The 19,576-nt window shown below is 41.9% G+C and overlaps 1 protein-coding gene and 1 pseudogene across 1 annotated transcript in view; one reads left to right on the forward strand and one right to left on the reverse strand.

Annotated features, from left to right (window-relative positions):
• TNRC6A (trinucleotide repeat containing adaptor 6A) overlaps positions 1-19,576 on the forward strand; it is a 224,131-nt gene that overhangs the window by 11,279 nt on the left and 193,276 nt on the right. The window lies entirely within an intron of this gene.
• Positions 1,692-12,508, reverse strand: LOC120876270 (annotated as a pseudogene).

The following is a 19,576-nucleotide window of genomic DNA, read 5'->3' on the forward strand; positions in this document are numbered from 1 at the left end:
GGTACTTTTCTGAATCTGTTTTTAAAATTTTTATTTATTGTTTTTTTATTGCACTGGGTCTTCATTGCTTTGTGCAGGCTTCCTCTCTAGTTGTGATGAATGGGGCTACTCTTTGTTGCAGTGAGTGGGTTTCTCATTGCAGTGGCTTCTCACTGCAGAGGATAGGTTCTAGGCGCTCGGACTTCAGTAGTTCTGACATACAAGCTCAGTAGTAGTGGTTCACAGGATGTTACTCCACAGCAGGTGGAATCTTCCTGGATCAGGGATCGAACCTATGTCCCTTGCATTGAGGAGGGTTCTTATCCACTGCACCACCACGCAGGTCCCTTTTCTGCATCTATTGAGATGATCGTATGATTGTTATCTTTCATCCTATTAATGTGGTGTGTCATGTTTATTGATTTGTGTATGCTGAACTATGTCTGCATCCCAGACATAACCTCACCTGAGGATGGTGTATGATCCTTTTAATGTGCTGTTGAATTCAGTTTGTATTTTGTTGAGAATTTCTGTATCTATACTCATCAGTGAAATTGGCCTATGGTTTTCTTTTCTTGTAGTGTCCTTATCTGGCTTTGACGTAATGGTCATCCTAGTTTGTGAAATGAGTTTAAGAATTCTGTACTCTTCAATATTTTGAAAGTGTTTAAGACTGGTGTTAATTCTTCTTTAAATGTTTGTTAGAATTCATCAGGGAAACCATCTGGTCCTGGAGTTTTCTGTGTTAAGAGGTTTTTGATTACTGATACAATTTCCTTACTTGTTATTGGTCTGTTCATATTTTCTATTTCTTAATGATTCAGTCTTAGGAGGTGGAATGTTTCTAGGAATTTATCCATTTTTTCTTAGATTATTCAATTGGATGGCATATAATTGCTCACAGCAGTCTCTTATCATCCTTTGAATTACTGTTGTAATGCCTCTTCTTTCATTCGTGATTTCAGCTATTTGGGTTCTCTCTTTTTTTTTCTTAATTAGTCAAGCTAATTCCTAATGGCTTCCTGACGTCCCCGATGGCTCAGACGGTAAAGCATCTGCCTACAATGTGGGAGACCCAGGTTCAATCCTTGGGTTGGGAAGATCCCCTGGAGAAGGAAATGGCAACCCACTCCAGTATTCTTGCCTGGACAACCTCATGGACTTTCCTCCTATGGAGGAGCCTGGTAGGCTATAGTCCATGGGGTTGCAAAGAGTCAGACACGACTGAGCAACTTCATTTTCACTTTTCACTTTCAGTCAAGCTAAAGCATGGTCAATTTTATCTTTTTTAAAAAACTATTAGTTTTGTTGATCCTTTTTATTGTTCTTTCTAGTCTTCATTTCGTTTCTTTATGCTCCAATCTTTTTTTATTTCTTTCTGCTAATTTTGGGCTTGATTTGTTCTTCTAGTCCGTGAGGTGTACAATTTTCTGGCGGGGCACAGAGCTCATGGGTTGCCCAGAAAGGGGGATATGAATAAGAGGACAGAAGCTAGCCCGAGCTAGGCTAAAAGTTTTTCTGAGTACTGTGAGGATAAGGACACCTAGAATTTTATTCTCCTTCCTTTCCCCATGCCTTCTCAGCTTCCGGGCAAGAGGGTAGGGGGCTCCTGAGCAAGGACGAGCCACCAGGTTTATTCTGTGGTTCCCAGAGCTTGGAGCAGGCAGTGAGTGGGGCACCTCCACTGGTGCCGCCTGACCTTGTCCCCCGGCTTAGGGCAGCTTCTCCCTACCTGTGAGCACCAGGGTCTACAGGATGACAGATGTTCCCTTGATCACGTCATTCTCATCCACCACCACAAGTCCACTAGCCTGCTGAGAAAGGGCTCCAGAGTCTCATCCAGGTAGCATTGAAGCTACATTTAAAGTAATGTGATCAATTCTTTAGGGCTTTGACTACAGGCACAACTAGGTTGTGGTAGGTCCATTATGCTGCCTGAAGGATAACATCAATGAAGAAGGAAATGGTAACCCACTCCAGTGTTCTTGCCTGGGAAGTCCCATGACAGAGAAGCCTCACGGGCTACAGTCCAGAGGATCCCCCAAAGTCGGACATGACTGAAGTGACTTAGCACGGATAACATCAAACGTGGAATAGATGTTCACCACCTGACCTTCCTCATTCACTGGCAGATCCTGTACAAAGACGCCCAGGGCCACGTCAATGGGATCATAGTGCAGAACATAGCAATGCTGGCATAGAAGCTAATCTTCGATTAGACGTAGACATGAATTCTGGCTTAAGAACTCAGTGATAAACGCTTTGAGGAACTTGAGAATGCACTTGTGGGTGAGGATGTACAAGATGTTGCTTGATTCTGGGTCAACAACCGGCAACCTGTGGATCTTATTTTGCATTAATGAAAAGACAGCATTAAACAAGTTGGCATTAGGAGAAATGCAGACAAGTGGTTTAAAGAAGTCCTGTATATACACCTCCTTTCAAGTTTCTGTTTTTATTCTTCCAGCTCGTAGCTCTGGAACCAAGGCTGATTTATAGTAATAGTGCAGGATATTGATGAAATTGGTGATAATCCACATGCCCACAAGTCCTTGCTTTTTAGTATCCAGAAAGGGGCAGCTTGTATACCTGCAGGGAAGTAGCAAATACAACCAAATTGGAGCTTGTGAGAATCAGGTCATAGCAGCCAGAAACTTTATAAAGGACGGATATATGTTATTGTTGGATTCTGGGGTCTCTCTCTTTTTTAGTTAATTAATTTTATTTATTTTTGGCATGCAGGACCTTTGTTGTAGCATATGGGATTTTTTGTTTGGTGTGAGGGCTCTTCCTTGTGGTATGCGGGCTTCTCTCTAGTTGTGGGGCATGGGCTCCAGAACACCTGGGCTCAGCAGCTGCCACGTGTGAGCTCTGTAGTTCTGGCATCTGGGCTCAGTTGCCCCCTGACCAGAGATCGAATCTGCATCCCCTCTGTTGGAAGATGGACTCTTAACCACTCGACCCCCAGGGAAGTCCTGATTCTGGAGTCTCTTGAGGATGTTCATTTTTCCAGAGTTGGAAACTCTCAAGAAGTGACCATATCCATTGCAAGAGGCCCTGGCTGGGTTCATTTGCTCTAGGAACCTCACTTTCTTTATTATTATTATTATAAAGGTATTTATTGCTTTGGTGCTTCCCTCATGGCTCAGACGGTGAAGAATCTGCCTGCAATGTGAGAGACCTAGGTTTGATCCCTTGGTTGGGAAGATCCCCTGGAAAAGGGAATGGCTACCCCTCCAGTGTTCTTGCCTGGAGAATTCCATGGACAGGGGCGCCTGGCAGGCTACAGTTTGTGGGATCACAAAGACCCAGACACAACTTAGCGACTAAACAACTACAATGACAACAAAATAGAAAATGTATTTCCTGTGTTTCATGAAGTTAACTAGTTGCTATTATAGGTACAATAAGAATTAGTTCTGTTTTCTGACCTCCCGAGAATAATATTTTAAGGTAAGTGTTAGCCGTGTCCAACTCTTTCTGGAACCCATGGACTGTAGCCCACCAGACTCCTCTGTCCAGGTAATGAATTGCCTATTCATTGAACACAACTCAATAACTGGAGTTGACTAATGATAGACCAGGGAACAGTCAGGCACAGTGTAGTAAATTATGTTCTGTCATCTTATAATTCTTAATAATTCAGCTGTCACTGTAGACATTTTAGTGTCTTTGTCTGGAGAATGGAGAGAAATAAAATTTAGGCTGCTATTACAGACAAGGTAAAAATCTGGAGTGTCAGGGGAAGGAAAGGCTTCACAGAGAAGACTCTAAAATTGGGTGCCGGATGGTGAGTGAAAGTTCACAAAGGTGACATGGGGAGAAAGAGAGGGCATTCTAGACAGAAGGAACAAGATGGACACAGGTCACAGATGGAAGACATCTTCGCTGGGAATAGAGAGGCTGCGTGCATTTGTGAGAAAGAGTTCAGGAAGGCAGATTGAAGAGGCAGGGTGGGGGCCAGGTAATATGGTGTTCTTAAGAGTTAGACAAGCCTGGGACCAGACTCCTGCTCGGCTTCTAATTAGCTCTGCAATCTTGAGCAAGTACCTCTGTAATAGTCATAATTCCCTATCTGTAATTCATAAGAACAAACCAGTACCTACCTCCTAGGATTACTGTGAGTTTGAAATAAGAGAGTCCATTTAAAATGCTTAAAATGACACTTGATCACGAGGTATCATTTACAGGCTCAGTCAATAGACGTGTGTAGTTGCTATTGTTACTGTCATATTAGTAACAATGTGCGTATGGGTATACACACTAATAACAACAGTGCTTCTATGTGAATAAAGGGGCTAGATTATGAAATGGTTTAGAGACCATGTTTAAGAGTACAGGCTTTTTCTTTTAGGCCAATGTTTCTAAAATGTGGTCAATTAGTCTATAAAAGTAATAGTCCTCAAGCAGCTTCTGTGGCAAAAGTAATGCAAAGATACCTGTTTGAAAATTTTATGAATTTGAAATGGAAGAAAAATTATCAAATACCATTATGCTCTTATAAGGGTTCACACATAGAGATGGTTCAAATTGGACAGACTCTTAAGGTTTAGTTAAAATTATCAGGATATAGTTTATTTTAGTTACATCATTGGAATATTATTGTTTATGTGTGTAAAGTTTGCATTTTTTCTTGTTACTATTGTGTTGTGTTATGACTCTGATTAACAAAAATAGATTAATGACTGAAAAAGTGATTCATTGAAGTGTAAAAGCAATGATAAAAATAGTACAAAAACTACAATTGAGAAGTGCAATTAGTGAACAGGATTTCAGGATCTGTTGGAACAAGAGCATCTGTGAACATGATGAATTCACCCAAGCAGCTGAAAGGGAAAAGTGTGAATGGGAAGGGTGGTTATGAATATCTAAAAACAGGATTTTATTGAACCAGAGGTTTATTTTCCTCTTATCTCCAGTGTGCACTCTGTATTAGAAAACTCTGTCAGAATTCTTTGTGATGCTCTTAGTGGTTTTCCATCATTCCCGAAACAGAATAACCTGGAGACTTCCCTGGTGACCCAGTGGCTAAGATTCCTTTTTTTTAATGCAGGGGGCACGGGTTCAGGGAACGAAGATCACACACGCTATGCAGTGCAATCAAAAAATAAGCAAATGAAAAAACAAAATAGAATTACCTTATAGGTCAACCTGCAGAAGGAAACGGCACCCCACTCCAGTATTCTTGCCTGGAAAATTCCATGGACAGAGGAGCCTGGCAGGGCTACAGTCCATGGGGTCACAAAGAGTCGGACACAACTGAGCATGCTTGCCTATGGGTCAACCAGTAGTTTTTCCTGAAGCAGGCACAAAATAATATTTTCTGGTTTGAAATTGATTTATTTTATTTCTAAATGCAAAGAGGCCAAAACAGTGGCATCCACAGATGCAAGCCATGCTAGGGCCAACATGTTTATAAAACTGGCCTCAAACTCAGGACAAATAAAATGCTAGGAGAGGAAGCCAAAGCAGTCATGGGCAAATCTAATGTCAGGACAGGATGCTGCATAGCACAAATGACACCCAAAGATGATGATGACAGCCAGATTTTGTTTTCAGTTCAGTTCAGCCCCTCAGTTGTGTCCGACTCTTTGCAACCCCGTGGACTGCAGCATGCCAGGCTTCTCTGTCCATCGCCAACTCCTGGAGCTTACTCAAACTCATGTCCATTAACTCGGTTATGCCATCCAACCGTCTCATCCTCTGTTGTCCCCGTCTCCTCCTGCCCTCAATCTTTCCCAGCATCAGGGTCTTTAAAAATATTTTAATAGTTGAATAATTTATTTTGTTTTATAGTTGAGTAAAACCACAGAAAGGGAAAGATATACTCAATTGAATGCAGAATTCCAGAGAATAGCAAGGAGAGATAAGAAGGCCTTCTTAAATGAACAACGCAAAGAAATACAGGGAAGCAATAGAATGAGAAAGACTAGAGATCTCTTCAAGAAAATTAGAGATATCAAGGGAACGTTTCATGCAAGAATGGGCACAATAAAGGACAGAAATGGTGAGGACCTAACAGAAGCAGAAGAGATTAAGAAGAGGTGGCAAGGATACACAGAAGAACTATACAGAAAAGATCTTAAGGACCCAAACAATCACGGTGATGTGGCCACTTACCTAGAGCTGGTCATCCTGAAGTGTGAAGTCAAGTGGGCCTTAGGAAGCATCACTATGAACAAAGCTAGTGAAGGTGATGGAATTCCAGCTGAGCTATGTTAAATACTAAAAGATGATGCTGTTAAAATGCTTCACTCAATGTCAGCAAACTTGAAAACTCAGCAGTGGCCACAGGACTGGAAAATGTCAGTTTTCATTCCAGTCCCAAAGAAGAGCAGTGCCAAAGAATGTTGAAACTAACATACAATTGTGCTCATTTCACATGCTAGCAAAGTTATGCTCAAAATTCTTCAAGCCAGGCTTCAGCACTACTTGAATCAAGAACTTCCAGTTGTACAAGCTGAGTTTAGAAAAGGCAGAGGAACCAGAGGTCAAATTGCCAACATTTGTTGGATCATGGAGAAAGCAAGGTAATTCCAGAAAAACATCTACTTCTGCTTCATTGACTATGCTAAAGCCTTTGTCTGTGGATCAGAACAAACCATGGAAAATTCTTAAAGAGATGGGAATATCAGACCACTTGTCTCCTGAAAAACCTATATGTGGGTCAAGAAGCAACAGTTAGAACTGGACATGAAACAACTGACTGGTTCAAAATTGGGATAGGAGTACAGCATGGCTGTATACTGTCACCCTGCTTATTAAACTTCAATGCAGAGTGTGTGTGTGTATGTTAGTCACACAGTCATGCAGAAATGCTGGGTTGGATGAATCACAAGCTGGAATCAAGATTGCTGGGAGAAATATCAACATCTCAAATGATGCAGATGATACCACTCTAATCGCAGAAAGTGAAGAGAAACTAAAGAGTCTCTTGATGAGAGCAAAAGAGAAGAGTGAAAAAGGTGGCTCAAAACTCAACATTACAAAAATTAACATTATGCCATCCAATCCTATCACTTCATGGAAAATAGAAGGGAAAAAAATGGAAGCAGTGGCAGATTTTCTTTTCTTGGGCTCTAAAATCACTGAGGACGGTGACTGCAGCCTTGAAATTAAAAGATGCTTGCTCCTTGAAAGGAAGACTATGACAACCCTAGACAACGTCTTAAAAAGCCCAGACATCACTTTGCCTACAAAGGGCCATATAACCAGAGCTATGGTTTTTCCAGTAATCACGTATGGTTGTGAGAGTTGGACCATAAAGAAGGCTGAGCACCCAAGAATTGATGCTTTGGAATTGTGGTGTTGAAGACTCTTAAGAGTCCCCTAGACTGCAAGGAAATCAAACAGGTCAATCCTAAAGGAAATCAACCCTGAATATTCATTGGAAGGACTGATGCTGAGGCTGAAGCCCCAATACTTTGGTCACCTGATGGGAAGAGCTGACTCATTGGAAAAGACCTTGGTGCTGAGAAAGACTGAAGGTGAAAGGAAAAGGGATGAGTTGGATAGCATCACCAACTCAATGGACATGAGTTTGAGCAAACTCCAGGAGACAGTGGAGGACTGGGGAGCCTAGTGTGCTGCAGTCCATGGGGTTGGAAAGAGTCGGACATGACTTACTGACTGAACAGCAACAAAAAAACCACTAGTGGGAATAGAATAAACCAGCTCTTTGCATCTCTATGGTACCCACATAAAAGAGAAAGACATACCTTATAACTTTGAATTCTCATTATCATTTCATCTAATATTTTTGTGAGATATGATGCAGATTAGAAGTGTATTTGCGGACATGCTGGTGGAGGACCAGGCATGCATCCAGCAAGGAAAGATTTCGACTTTCGAAAAGTATTGACTTTTTAAAAAACATTTATTTGTTTATTTTTTTGGCTGCCTAGGGTCTGGTTGGATGGCATCACCGACTTGATGGACATGAATTTGAGCAAGCTTCGGGAGTTGGTGATAGACAGGGAAGCCTGGCATGCTGTAGTCCATGGGGTCGCAAGGAGTCGGACACGACTGAGTGACTGAATTGGACTGAACTAAATGAGTCTTAGTTGTGGCAGGCAGACTCAGTAGTTGTGGCTTACAGGTTTAATTGACCATGAGGCATGTTGGATCCTACTTCCCCAACCATGTTGGGACCCACGCCCCCTGCATTGGAAAGCAGATTCTTACCACTGGATCACCAAGGAAGTTCCCGTATTTATTGCTACAAAAATGTATAGTCACTTCAAAACCTCATCACTTAAATAATAGGAATTTATTAACGTCACAAGTCAGTCGGCCAGTGGGTTCTTTTCATCTCAGCTAGGCTTACCCTGGTGTCGGTGACAAGATGTGAGCAGGACCAGTTGTGTATTTTGTGGACCTCAGAGCAAAATGCTGGGCCCCTTATTTAGACATTATGAAGAATTTTAAAGTAATGACAACAGAACATTAAACCAAGCATGGGATCTTTCTTACCATAGGACCCTGTGTGACTGCAAAGGCCAAGAGCCATGAAGCCAGTCCTAGCTGTGGGTCATCGTGTAGGCAGCTCTGCTGCCCTCAGCTGGCTTCTTCCATGTGTCTGAGTAGCAGTGTGGCTAGTCTGGGTTAGACTTGGCTGGGACAACAGAGGTAGCTCTACTATGTCCATCTCATCCTTTAGCAGGCTGGCCCAAACATGTGCATGTGGCAAAGAGAGAGGAGGAAGGACAAGCAAGCCCAAACACGCAGGCACTTCTCAGGTCTTTGCTTTGTCACATTTGCGGCCGTCCACTGGGTCACGAGTAGGCTTCCCAGGGGGCACTAGTGGTTAAGAGACCACCTGTCCATGCAGGTAGACAGAAAAGACTCAGATTCGATCCCTGGGTCGGGAAGATCCCCTGGAGGAGGGCACAGTAACCCACTGCAGTATTCTTGTCTGGGGAATCCCATGGACAGAGGAGCCTTGTAGGCTGCAGTCCATAGGGTTGCACAGAGTCGACATGACTGAAGCAACTTAGCAAGCACGCATGCATGCACACTGGGTCCCAGCAACTGCTATGGCCAACCCAGAAGCAGAGCAGGAGGGTGCTACCACACTATGACAAAGGGATGAAGAATTAGGGCTGCTTTTGCCTTGCACCTCCCTCGACTACTCAAAACTAGCTGTATCCAAGTGCTAAAATTCCATACTGTCTTATTTACTAAGAACAGTTAAGAATGGTGATCCTCACTAAGTGGTGAAGAAGGAACAAAAATTGTTAGCACCATCAAATCTCCATGACAGAGCATATGTCTTTTCCATGTGTCTTGCGAAGAAATGGGTGGCTTGGACTAAAACTACCCTGAAGTGTGCTGGCTATCCAGGGGGAATGTACTCATGTGAAAAACTGAAATGAGGGAGGAAATAAAATTTCTTTATAACACTAATAATGCCAGGAAAAACCAGAAACCAGAAATCATCCTTGTCATTACTAGCGTTGTGAGGAAATGTTATCTCAAAGGTTTCCAGTGTGTGTCAACATGCCATGGGCAGTAGGTTGAAAATCTCAAACCTCTCATTTCAACCTCATCGGATATTAAGTGCAGAAGATAACATATCAGGAAATTGAACTGTGATGCAGGAGGCTTTGTCAGCCAGCATTGAGTCTTCCTTAACACTTGATTTTTTTCCATTTTCTGGAGAAAGACATCTGTGACATTGGGCATATTTAAAAACCATTCAATGTGCCAGAAAACATGGAGAAATTATTTCCTGTGCTGAACCCAAACAGAAAACTTTAGAAATTCATTTGCAACTGTCATCCAAGTTAAAACATCCAAAGACTTCCCTGGTGGTCCACTGCTTGAAAATCTGGGTGAGAACCCCTGCCAATGCAGGGGACATGGGTTTGATCCCAGGGCAGAGAAGATCCCACATGCCAACTAGGGCAACTAGGGGCATGTGGGGCAACTAGGCTGGTGCCCCACAACGAATGAGCTCGAGTTCTGGAGCCCACATGTCTTAACTACTGAAACCTGCACACCTAGAGTCCATGCTCCCAAACAGGAAAAGCCATGGCAATGAGAAGGCCATGCACGGCATCTAGAGAGTAGCCCATCCACCCCACAACGAGAGAAAGCCCATGTGCAGCAGAGAAGACCCAGCACAGCGAAAAATAATAACTATTTTTAGAAATCCAACCATACAGCCTTTGACTTAACTGCTTGTAAAATTGGCCTTCAATGAGAGACTTCACCACTGTTTCTAGGTATATGTCTCCATCCAAATATACACAACATAGTATGTAGGGCCACCAAGCATTTGCTGCCCATCATTCTTAGTTATGGGCTTCCCAGGTGGCACTAGTGGTAAAGAATCTGCCTGTCAGTGCAGGAGACGCAGGTTCCATCCCTGGGCCAGGGAGATCACCTGCATTAGGAAAAGGCAATCCACTCCGGTGTTCTTGCCTGGGAAATCCCATGGACAGAGGAGCCAGGCAGGCTACAGCGCATGGGATCTCAAAGAGTTCAATATGACTGAGCGACTGAGCGTGCATGCATTTGTAATTTTGCTTTCTAATTTAATAGAGCAAATGGAGCAAAATAAATGGAATCTGTCATTAATGCAGATACACATATACATGTGTATATTATGTCTAGACCATTCAGGTATGACTTAAATCCATTATGATTATACAGTGGAAGTGAGAAATAGATTTAACGGACTAGATCTGATAGACAGAGTGCCTGATAGACAGAGTGCCTGAAAAACTATGGATGGAGGTTCGTGACATGGTAGAGGAGACAGGGATCAAGACCATCCCCATGGAAAAGAAATGCAAAAAAGCAAAATGGCTGTCTGGGGAGGCCTTACAAATAGCTGTGAAAAGAAGAGACACAAAAAAGCAAAGGAGAAAAAGGAAAGATATAAGCATCTGAATGCAGAGTTCCAAAGAATAGCAAGAATAGATAAGAAAGCCTTCCTCAGTGATCAATGCAAAGAAATAGAGGAAAACAACAGAATGGGAAAGACTAGAGATCTCTTCAAGAAAATTAGAGACACCAAGGGAACATTTTATGCAAAGATGGGCTCAATAAAGGACAGAAATGGTATGGACCTAACAGAAGCAGAAGATATTAAGAAGAGGTGGCAAGAAAACACAGGAGAGCTGTACAAAAAGAGCTTTACGACCCAGATAATCACAATGGTGTGATCACTCACCTAGAGCCAGACATCTTGGAATGTGAAGTCAAGTGGGCCTTAGAAAGCATCACTATGAACAAAGCTAGTGGAGGTGATGGAATTCCACTGGAGCTATTTCAAATCCTGAAAGATGATGCTGTCAAAGTTCTGCACTCAATATGCCAGCAAATTTGGAAAACTCAGCCGTGCCCACAGGACTGGAAAAGGTCAGTTTTCATTCCAATTCCAAAGAAAGGCAATGCCAAAGAATGCTCAAACTACTGCACAATTACACTCATCTCACACACTAGTAAAGAAAAGCTCAAAATTCTCCAAGCCAGGCTTCAGCAATATGTGAACCATGAACTTCCAGATGTTCAAGCTGGTTTTAGAAAAGGCAGAGGAACCAGAGATCAAACTGCCAACATCCACTGGATCGTGGAAAAAGCAAGAGAGTTCCAGAAAAACATCTATTTCTGCTTTATTGACTATGCCAAAGCCTTTGACTGTGTGGATCACAATAAACTGTGGAAAATTCTGAAAGAGATGGGAATACCAGACCACCTGACCTGTCTCTTGAGAAACCTATATGCAGGTCAGGAAGCAACAGTTAGAACTGGAAATGGAACAACAGACTGGTTCCAAATAGGAAAAGGAGTACGTCAAGGCTGTATATTGTCACCCTGCTTATTTAACTTATATGCAGAATACATCATAAGAAACACTGGGCTGGATGAAGCACAAGCTGGAATCAAAATTGCCAGGAGAAATATCAATAACCTCAGATATGCAGATGACACCACCCTTATGGCAGAAAGTGAAGAGGAACTAAAAAGCCCCTTGATGACAGTGAAAGAGGAGAGCGAAAAAGTTGGCTTAAAGCTCAACATTCAGAAAACGAAGATCATGGCATCTGGTCCCATCACTTCATGGGGAATAGATGGGAAAACAGTGGAAACAGTGTCAGACTTTATTTTTTTGGGGTTCCAAAATCACTGCAGATGGTGATTGCAGCCATGAAATTAAAAGACGCTTACTCCTTGGAAGGAAAAGTTATGACCAACCTAGATAGCATATTCAAAAGCAGAGACATTACTTTGCCAACAAAGGTCCATTTAGTCAAGGTTATGGTTTTTCCAGTGGTCATGTATGGATGTGAGAGTTGGACTGTAAAGAAAGCTGAGCGCCGAAGAATTGATGCTTTTGAAGTGTGGTGTTGGAGAAGATTCTTGAGAGTCCCTTGAACTGCAAGGAGATCCAACCAGTCCATCCTAAAGGAGATCAGTCCTGGGTGTTCTTTGGAAGGACTGATGCTGAAGCTGCAACTCCAATACTTTGGCCACCTGATGCGAAGAGATGACTCACTGGAAAAGACTCTGATGCTGGGAGGGACTGGGGGCAGGAAGAGAAGGGGACGACAGGATGAGATGGCTGGATGGCATTACCGACTCGATGGACATGAGTTTGGTTGTACTCCGGGAGTTGGTGATGGACAGGGAGGCCTGGCGTGCTGGGATTCATGGGGTCGCAGAGTCGGACACGACTGAGCGACTGAACTGAACTGAGGGATTGATTGCAAATAATAGTATCCTTTTTGCTGATTTGTTCCTCACCATTCTACCTTTGCTATTTCAGCTTTCTATAGAAACTCTGGATCTGAGTATATTTGAATAGTTCTTTTTAGTAAGCCTGGTATATGGCACTATCTAAACTCTTGCTACCTATTATCCAAAATTCAGGTACCAAGTGTATGTATCCTTGCTATATGAACTTGATTTCCAAACTCAAGGTCAGGAGATAAATAGGTTTGATAACAGGGGATACTTGAATACTATTAATTTTAAGTTATATATTAATTTTATTATTTAAAATTTTTGTGACTGTTTACCTAAAATTGGAGGTTTTCATATGTTCCAGGCAGCTAATAAGTGGTTATTAAACACTGAAAATTTAAGGAACACTCCTTTCCTTTAGGGATCATTGAAAGAGATTTTAAATAGAGGGGAAAATATAATCAGATCTGCATTTTCGTATTATTCAGGAAAATAGTGTTGAGTTTGGAAGATGGCACATAAAATTCCATACTGGGGACTTCCCTGATGGTCCAGTGGTTAGGAATCCACCTGCCAATGCAGGGGACACGGTTTGATCCCTGGTTCAGGAAGATCCAACATGCTGCGGAGCACCTAAGCTTGGGCGCCACAGTTACTAATCTCGCATGCCACAACTACTAAAGCCTGCATGCATACAGCCTGTGCTCCACAACAAGAGAAGCCACTGCAATGAGAAGCCTAGGTTCTGTAACTAGAGAGTAGCCCCTGCTCACTGCAACTAGAGAAAGCCCGCATGCAGCAACAAAGACCTAGCACAGCCATAAATCAATTAATTAAAATAAGTAAACAAATGAAGGTACCTGTGTTCCCCCCAGAAAACTTGATACTGGCAGACTTTATTCTTTCTGCAAACATTCAGGAACCTACTGAACAGAGCTTGTATTGGAGGATACAAGAATGGAAGGATTGCAATGGGGGTCTATTGTCCCGAGTCCAGCCTCATGGAAGTGACCACTATTCAAACTACCCGACAATTAAATCACAATTGTGTTAAGTCCTGATGAAGAATCAGGAGTGGCTCTGAGAGATGGCATGGAGATAGAAACCGTTCTTAGAGAAAGATGAGACATGAAGGTGAGAGAGGAAGGAGATGAAAAATGATTCCAGTTTTCTGGTTTAGAGCCTGAGGTTATTGACAGAAAAAGCAGGGCAGATTTAAGAGGAAGTGATTTGCCATCTTTTGATAATTAAGTGATGGGCTGTGCTGTGCTTAGTCACTCAGTCGTGTCCTTCTTTTTGCGACCTATAGCCCTCCAGGCTCCTCTGTCCATGGGGATTTTCCAGGCAAGAATACTGGATTGGATTGTCCTCCTCCAAGGGATCTTCCCAACCCAGGGATCAAACTCAGGTCTCCCACATTGCAGGAGAATTCTTGACCATCTGTGCCACTAAGTGATGGACGTGATGACTTTGAGCTGCCTCTGAGATATGCAAGATAGTTGTGCAGAAGGCAGGTGTGTATTTAAATGTGGAGTGAGAAATCTGAGCTGCAGGTACATATTTGGGGATACAGGATGGACTGGTAGCTATGGAGACTGACTCAGCTTGTCCACTGTCCTTAATAGCTTCTTCTCTGGCCTCAGTCAAGGCTATAGACTACTGTTTCTGCAAGGCAAGATATTTTTTTCAACCAGCTTTCATCTCTTAACATCCACTTTGAACCTCCCTACTTTGGTTTAGTCTTTATTGTCTTCTCTTGCCTCGAATCTATATATTTCCCTTATGGAATTTTTTTTTTTTTCTTTTTGGTTGCTCAACTTCCATTCACTCTACTTCTGCTAACAGCTTCTGGGTTTTGCTTGAGGCTTCACCTTCCGCCACCACTCTAATCCTATGTAGTTCTGGTAATACTGATTCCACCCTGAATGTGGGGCAAGAGAGTCTATACCTGTGACAGAGACCTGGCTAACCAAAGTCTCCTGGTGATAGAGATTACCTCAGGGTTGATCGCATGATCAGAGTAAGAAAATAAAAAAGAGAGGCCCTGAAAGCTTTGCTGAGACTTCTGGCAGAAAGTCAGGGGTTCTTTCCCTCTTTATGTAAACCTAAAAGGATATAACGGTAACATTTCTACAATAGTCTTATAGCCACAAGGATTTTGAGAACAGAGCAAATACAGTGACAGGAACATGAGAATGAAGAAAGTGAATCTTGGTGATCTTGCTGAATTTCGTCTTTTACTTAGGGAATTTAACCCATTGACATTGATTGTGATTACTGCTTCCTCCTGTTGAATTTCTTTATTTGTATTCTTTTAGTACAGTGGTTCTCAGATACATAAGTCTGACCCCATCCTGCAGATTCTAATTCATTTGGTCTGGGGTGTGCTCTGGCCATTAGTATTGTTTAAATTAATTTGTATTGGAGTATAGTTGCTTCACAATGTTGTGCTAGTGTCTACTGTATAGCAAAGCGTATCAGCTGTACAGGTACCTATCTCTCTCTTTTTTAATTTCTTTCCCATTTAGGTCACTACAGAACATTGAGTAGAGTTCCCTGTGCTATATAGTAGGTTATCTCTTTTATACACAGTATCAATAGTGTATATACATCAATCCCAGTCTCCCAATTCATCTCATGGCCCCTTCCCCCTTGGTATCCATATGTTTGTTCTCTATGTCTGTGTCTCTATTTCTACTTTACAAATAAGATCGTCTATACCATTTTTCTAGATTCCACATATATGTATTAATATGCAATACATTTTTCTCTGACTTATTTCATTATGTATGACAGTCTCTAGGTCCATCCACATCTCTACAAATGACCCAATTTCATTCCTTTTTATGGCTGAGTAAAGAGCCTCTTGATGAAAGTGAAAGAGGAGAGTGAAAAGGTTGGCTTAAAGCTCTACATTCAGAAAACTAAGCTCATGGCATCTGGTCCCATCACTTCATGGGAAGTAGATGGGGAAACAGTAGAAACAGTGTCAGACTTTATTTTTTTGGGCTCCAAAATCACAGCAGATGGTGATTGCAACCATGAAATTAAAAGGCGCTTACTCCTTGGAAGGAAAGTTATAACCAACCTAGATAGCATATTCAAAAGCAGAGACATTACTTTGCCAACAAAGGTCCGTGTAGTCAAGGCTATGGTTTTTCCAGTCGTCATGTATGGATGTGAGAACTGGACTGTAAAGAAAGCTGAGTGCCAAAGAATTGATGCTTTTGAACTGTAGTGTTGGAGAAGAGATCTTGAGAGTCCCTGGGACTGCAAGGCGATCCAACCAGTCCATTCTAAAGGAGATCAGTCCTGGGTGTTCATTGGAAGGACTGATGCTAAAGCTGAAACTCTAATACTTTGGCCACCTCATGGGAAGAGCTGACTCATTGGAAAAGACTGATGCTGGGAGGGATTGAGGGCAGGAGAAGGGGATGACAGAGGATGAGATGACTGGATGGCATGATCGACTCGATGGACATGAGTTTGAGTGAACTCTGGGAGTTGCTGATGGACAGGGAGGCCTAGCGTGCTGCAATTCATAGGGTCGCAAAGAGTCGGACATGACTGAGCGACTGAACTGAACTGAACTGAATATTCTATTGTGTACATGTCCCATATCTTCTTTATCCATTTCTCTGTTGATGGCCATTTAGTGGCCTTTGGTATTTTTAAAATTTCCCCATGTTGTATATGCAGCCAGGTTTGAGAATTCCACATCTAGCAGTCACTCTTGATTTTTTTAATGTTTTATTATAAAATACTACATGTACAGAAATATAAGACACACAGGAAAAAAACATAAAGCAAGCAAAACACAATTTTACCTTGAGAAATGAAATATTACTGGTACCCTAGAGCCTCCTGCATGCCCCATTTCAGTTCATCTTAAATCTCCTGCCAGATATCTTCTATCAGTACCTAGGCTTACTCTGTGTCTTCAGCATCCCTGGGGCAATTCAAGCCATAAGCTGCTTTCAAACCCCTTCCTGCCCTCACTCCAATGTTGAAGTCTTAAGAAATTCTAGTTCCAGGTCTTAATTTTTCTCACAGTATACATGTCTACATTTGTTTAGATATAGACATGTTTTCCTAGTGTTTTTATTAATTTTTAAAATTTGGCTGTACCCCATGGCATGTGGGATCTAGTTCCTTGACCAGGGATCAAACCCATGCTGTCTGCATTAGAAGGTGGAGTCTTAACCATTGAACCACCAGGGAAGTCCTCAGTGTTTTTAGACAGCATATTTCTTGTATCCACCACTCCTTTCCCTAGAATTTGCATGTTGGAAGCTAGAGCATTGTTAGTCCAAACGAGAACCTCTGTTCTTATTGCAGGAGCCGATTTCTGAGATCTTAAGGGATGGGGTAACTGTACTGCCTGACTAGGTAGTACATTTATATTCAAAGAGGACAGGTCTTCTCTCCTTCTTAGTAGATACTGTGTATTCTTGGGGGCACTGCTCGCCTTCTGCGGCTCCTGGAATTATTCAGAAGTGTTCTACCTTGGAGAGCTAGCTAGGTAGCTGTGACAGGGCCAGGCACCAGGAACAGCCTTTCCTCTTCCTCCCCGACCTCGGTCCCTATTGTTTTGGAAGCCCTTTAAGAAGGGCTCTGCTTCCCCATCCAGGCCAGCCCTCAAGTTCAGAGCCTTCTCTAGGAAAGTTATTTATTCCTTTGTTCAGAAAGTAGTCCTGGGGTCTTTATCCTGGGAACTTTCTCTGCCTGGAGCTGTCAACTAGAGGGCAGTGTCTGATCCAGCCAGGCCAAATGCAGCCTGGTACTTAATTACCTTAACAACCGTAGTGGGGGCCTCTCTCTCTCTTCATATTTGCTTATTCTAATCTTGGATTTCCCCCTGGCTTCCTTGGGAAGAGCTGCTTTTCCTCAGCAGTGTTTACTGTCAAGTTCTCTCTACCCTAGTCTTGCCCTTGATTGCAAACTTTATAGAGTCTATCTTACAGGAATTCTTCGTCATTTCTTTCTTTCTTTGTAAAAAATATTTATTTGCCTGCTCCAGGTCATATTTGCAGCATAGGGGATCTTTAGCTGTGGCATGCAAACTCTTAATTACAGCATGTGGGCTCTAGTTCCCAGACCAGGGATCAAACTCCAGCTCCTGCATTAGGAATGTGGAGTCTTAGCCACTGGAGCACCAGGAAAGTCCCTTCTTCATCATTTTTGATTTAATAATAGGACTCTTTCTTGTTTTTTGGCAATTATATATGCAAAATTTTCCAGACTATATAAATATTTTGTACATAAATAATACATATTAAGTACACATAATTTTGCATATATGAATAATTTTGTATATGTCAATAATATTTTTCTGTCATTTTAGTGGAATTTGGGAGCACGGGAAGTAGATATCCGTGCTGAGAAAATAAAATAATGCGACTGGCATAAGATGGGATCTTATAGGGAGTAGCTCTATTTTTAGCACCTGCATTTGGGCCTTAATGCACACAGGAGTACGCTACAGTTACTTATATATATATATTTTTTGGCTGTGCTGGATCTTCCTTGCTACGTGCAGGCTTTCTCTAGTTGCAGCGAGTAGGGGCTACTCTTTGTCGGGGTGCTCGGGCTTCTCATTGCAGTGACTTCTCTTGTTGCACAGCACAGGCTCTAGGCACACAGGCTCAGTGATTGTGGCATCAGGCTTAGTTGCTCCATGGCATGTGGAATCTTCTTGGAGCAGAAATGAAACCCATGTCCACTGTAGTGGCAGACGAATTCTGAACCACTGCACTGCCGGGGAAGTCCAGTTACTTCTATATTAACTAATGCTCAGCTTGCTAAGGGCTTTCCTCGTGGCTCAGTTTGGTGAAGAATCCATCTGCAATGTGGGAGACCTGGGTTCGATCCCTGGATTGGGAAGATCCCCCGGAGAAAAGAATGACTACCCAGTCCAGTGTTCTGGCCTGGAGAATTCCATGGACTATATGGTACATGGGGTTGCAAAGAGTTGGACACGACTAAGGGATTTCCACTTTTACAACTTGCTAAATTTATAAATCTAAAAACCCAGTTTTCCCTAAGCCTTTAACATATGACTCACAGATAATATTGTTGTATTTATAAGTCTAGCTTTATCTAATCTAAAGTTAATGACTAATTTTCATTTGTTCTTATATCAGTGCTAAATTAGCATGTAAATTTGACAGTAAATTTTCCTAAATATTTAACATAATTTACAAACTTGATTAATAACATTTCTGTAGCTTTGGCATTTTAACCACAATTACAGATTTGATTCTTTTCAGTGCTTCAAACGTCTGACAAGGCAGACTTATAAATGGAATAAATAAAATTGCTAAGCACTGAAACACTGTTTACAGACCTAATAAATCTGAAGTTATTTACTAATCCAGAAGTTTCTTAACATTCAGTTTTAGTCTGAGTCAATCAAATTCTCTTAAATATTTTTAATTAAAGTCACAAATCTTCTTAAATCAATCAAATTCTCTTAAGTCAACGTTCTGCCTACTTTACCTGTTTGTAGCCTGGCAACTGAAGGCAGCAGAGGAAAAACATGCATGATTAAGCTTATTGGTTTTGCTTTAAATTTATGTCCACAAATCTCCAGTAAGTCCCTGGTACTGCTTCTAATATTAAATTTCCCCAATATATTTACTCTCCTGTATTCCCAAGTAGCTTTTTTTTTTTTTAAGGGCAGGGTGGTTATTTATTAGCCTTCATTCACCCTTTAAAAATTATTTCTTTATGATTTATTTTTTTGGCTGCACCGTGTGGCTTGTGGGATCTCAGTTCCCCAACCAGGGTCTGAACTCCAGCAGTGAAAGCCCAGAATCCTAACCGCTAGGCTACTAGGGAATTCCCTCAAACTATTACTATTTTTAATTATGGCAAAGTCATCTAACATAAAATTGACCATCTT

The sequence above is a fragment of the Oryx dammah genome, unplaced genomic scaffold, assembly GCF_014754425.2.
Source record: "Oryx dammah isolate SB20612 unplaced genomic scaffold, SCBI_Odam_1.1 HiC_scaffold_2, whole genome shotgun sequence".
NCBI lineage: Eukaryota > Metazoa > Chordata > Mammalia > Artiodactyla > Bovidae > Oryx > Oryx dammah.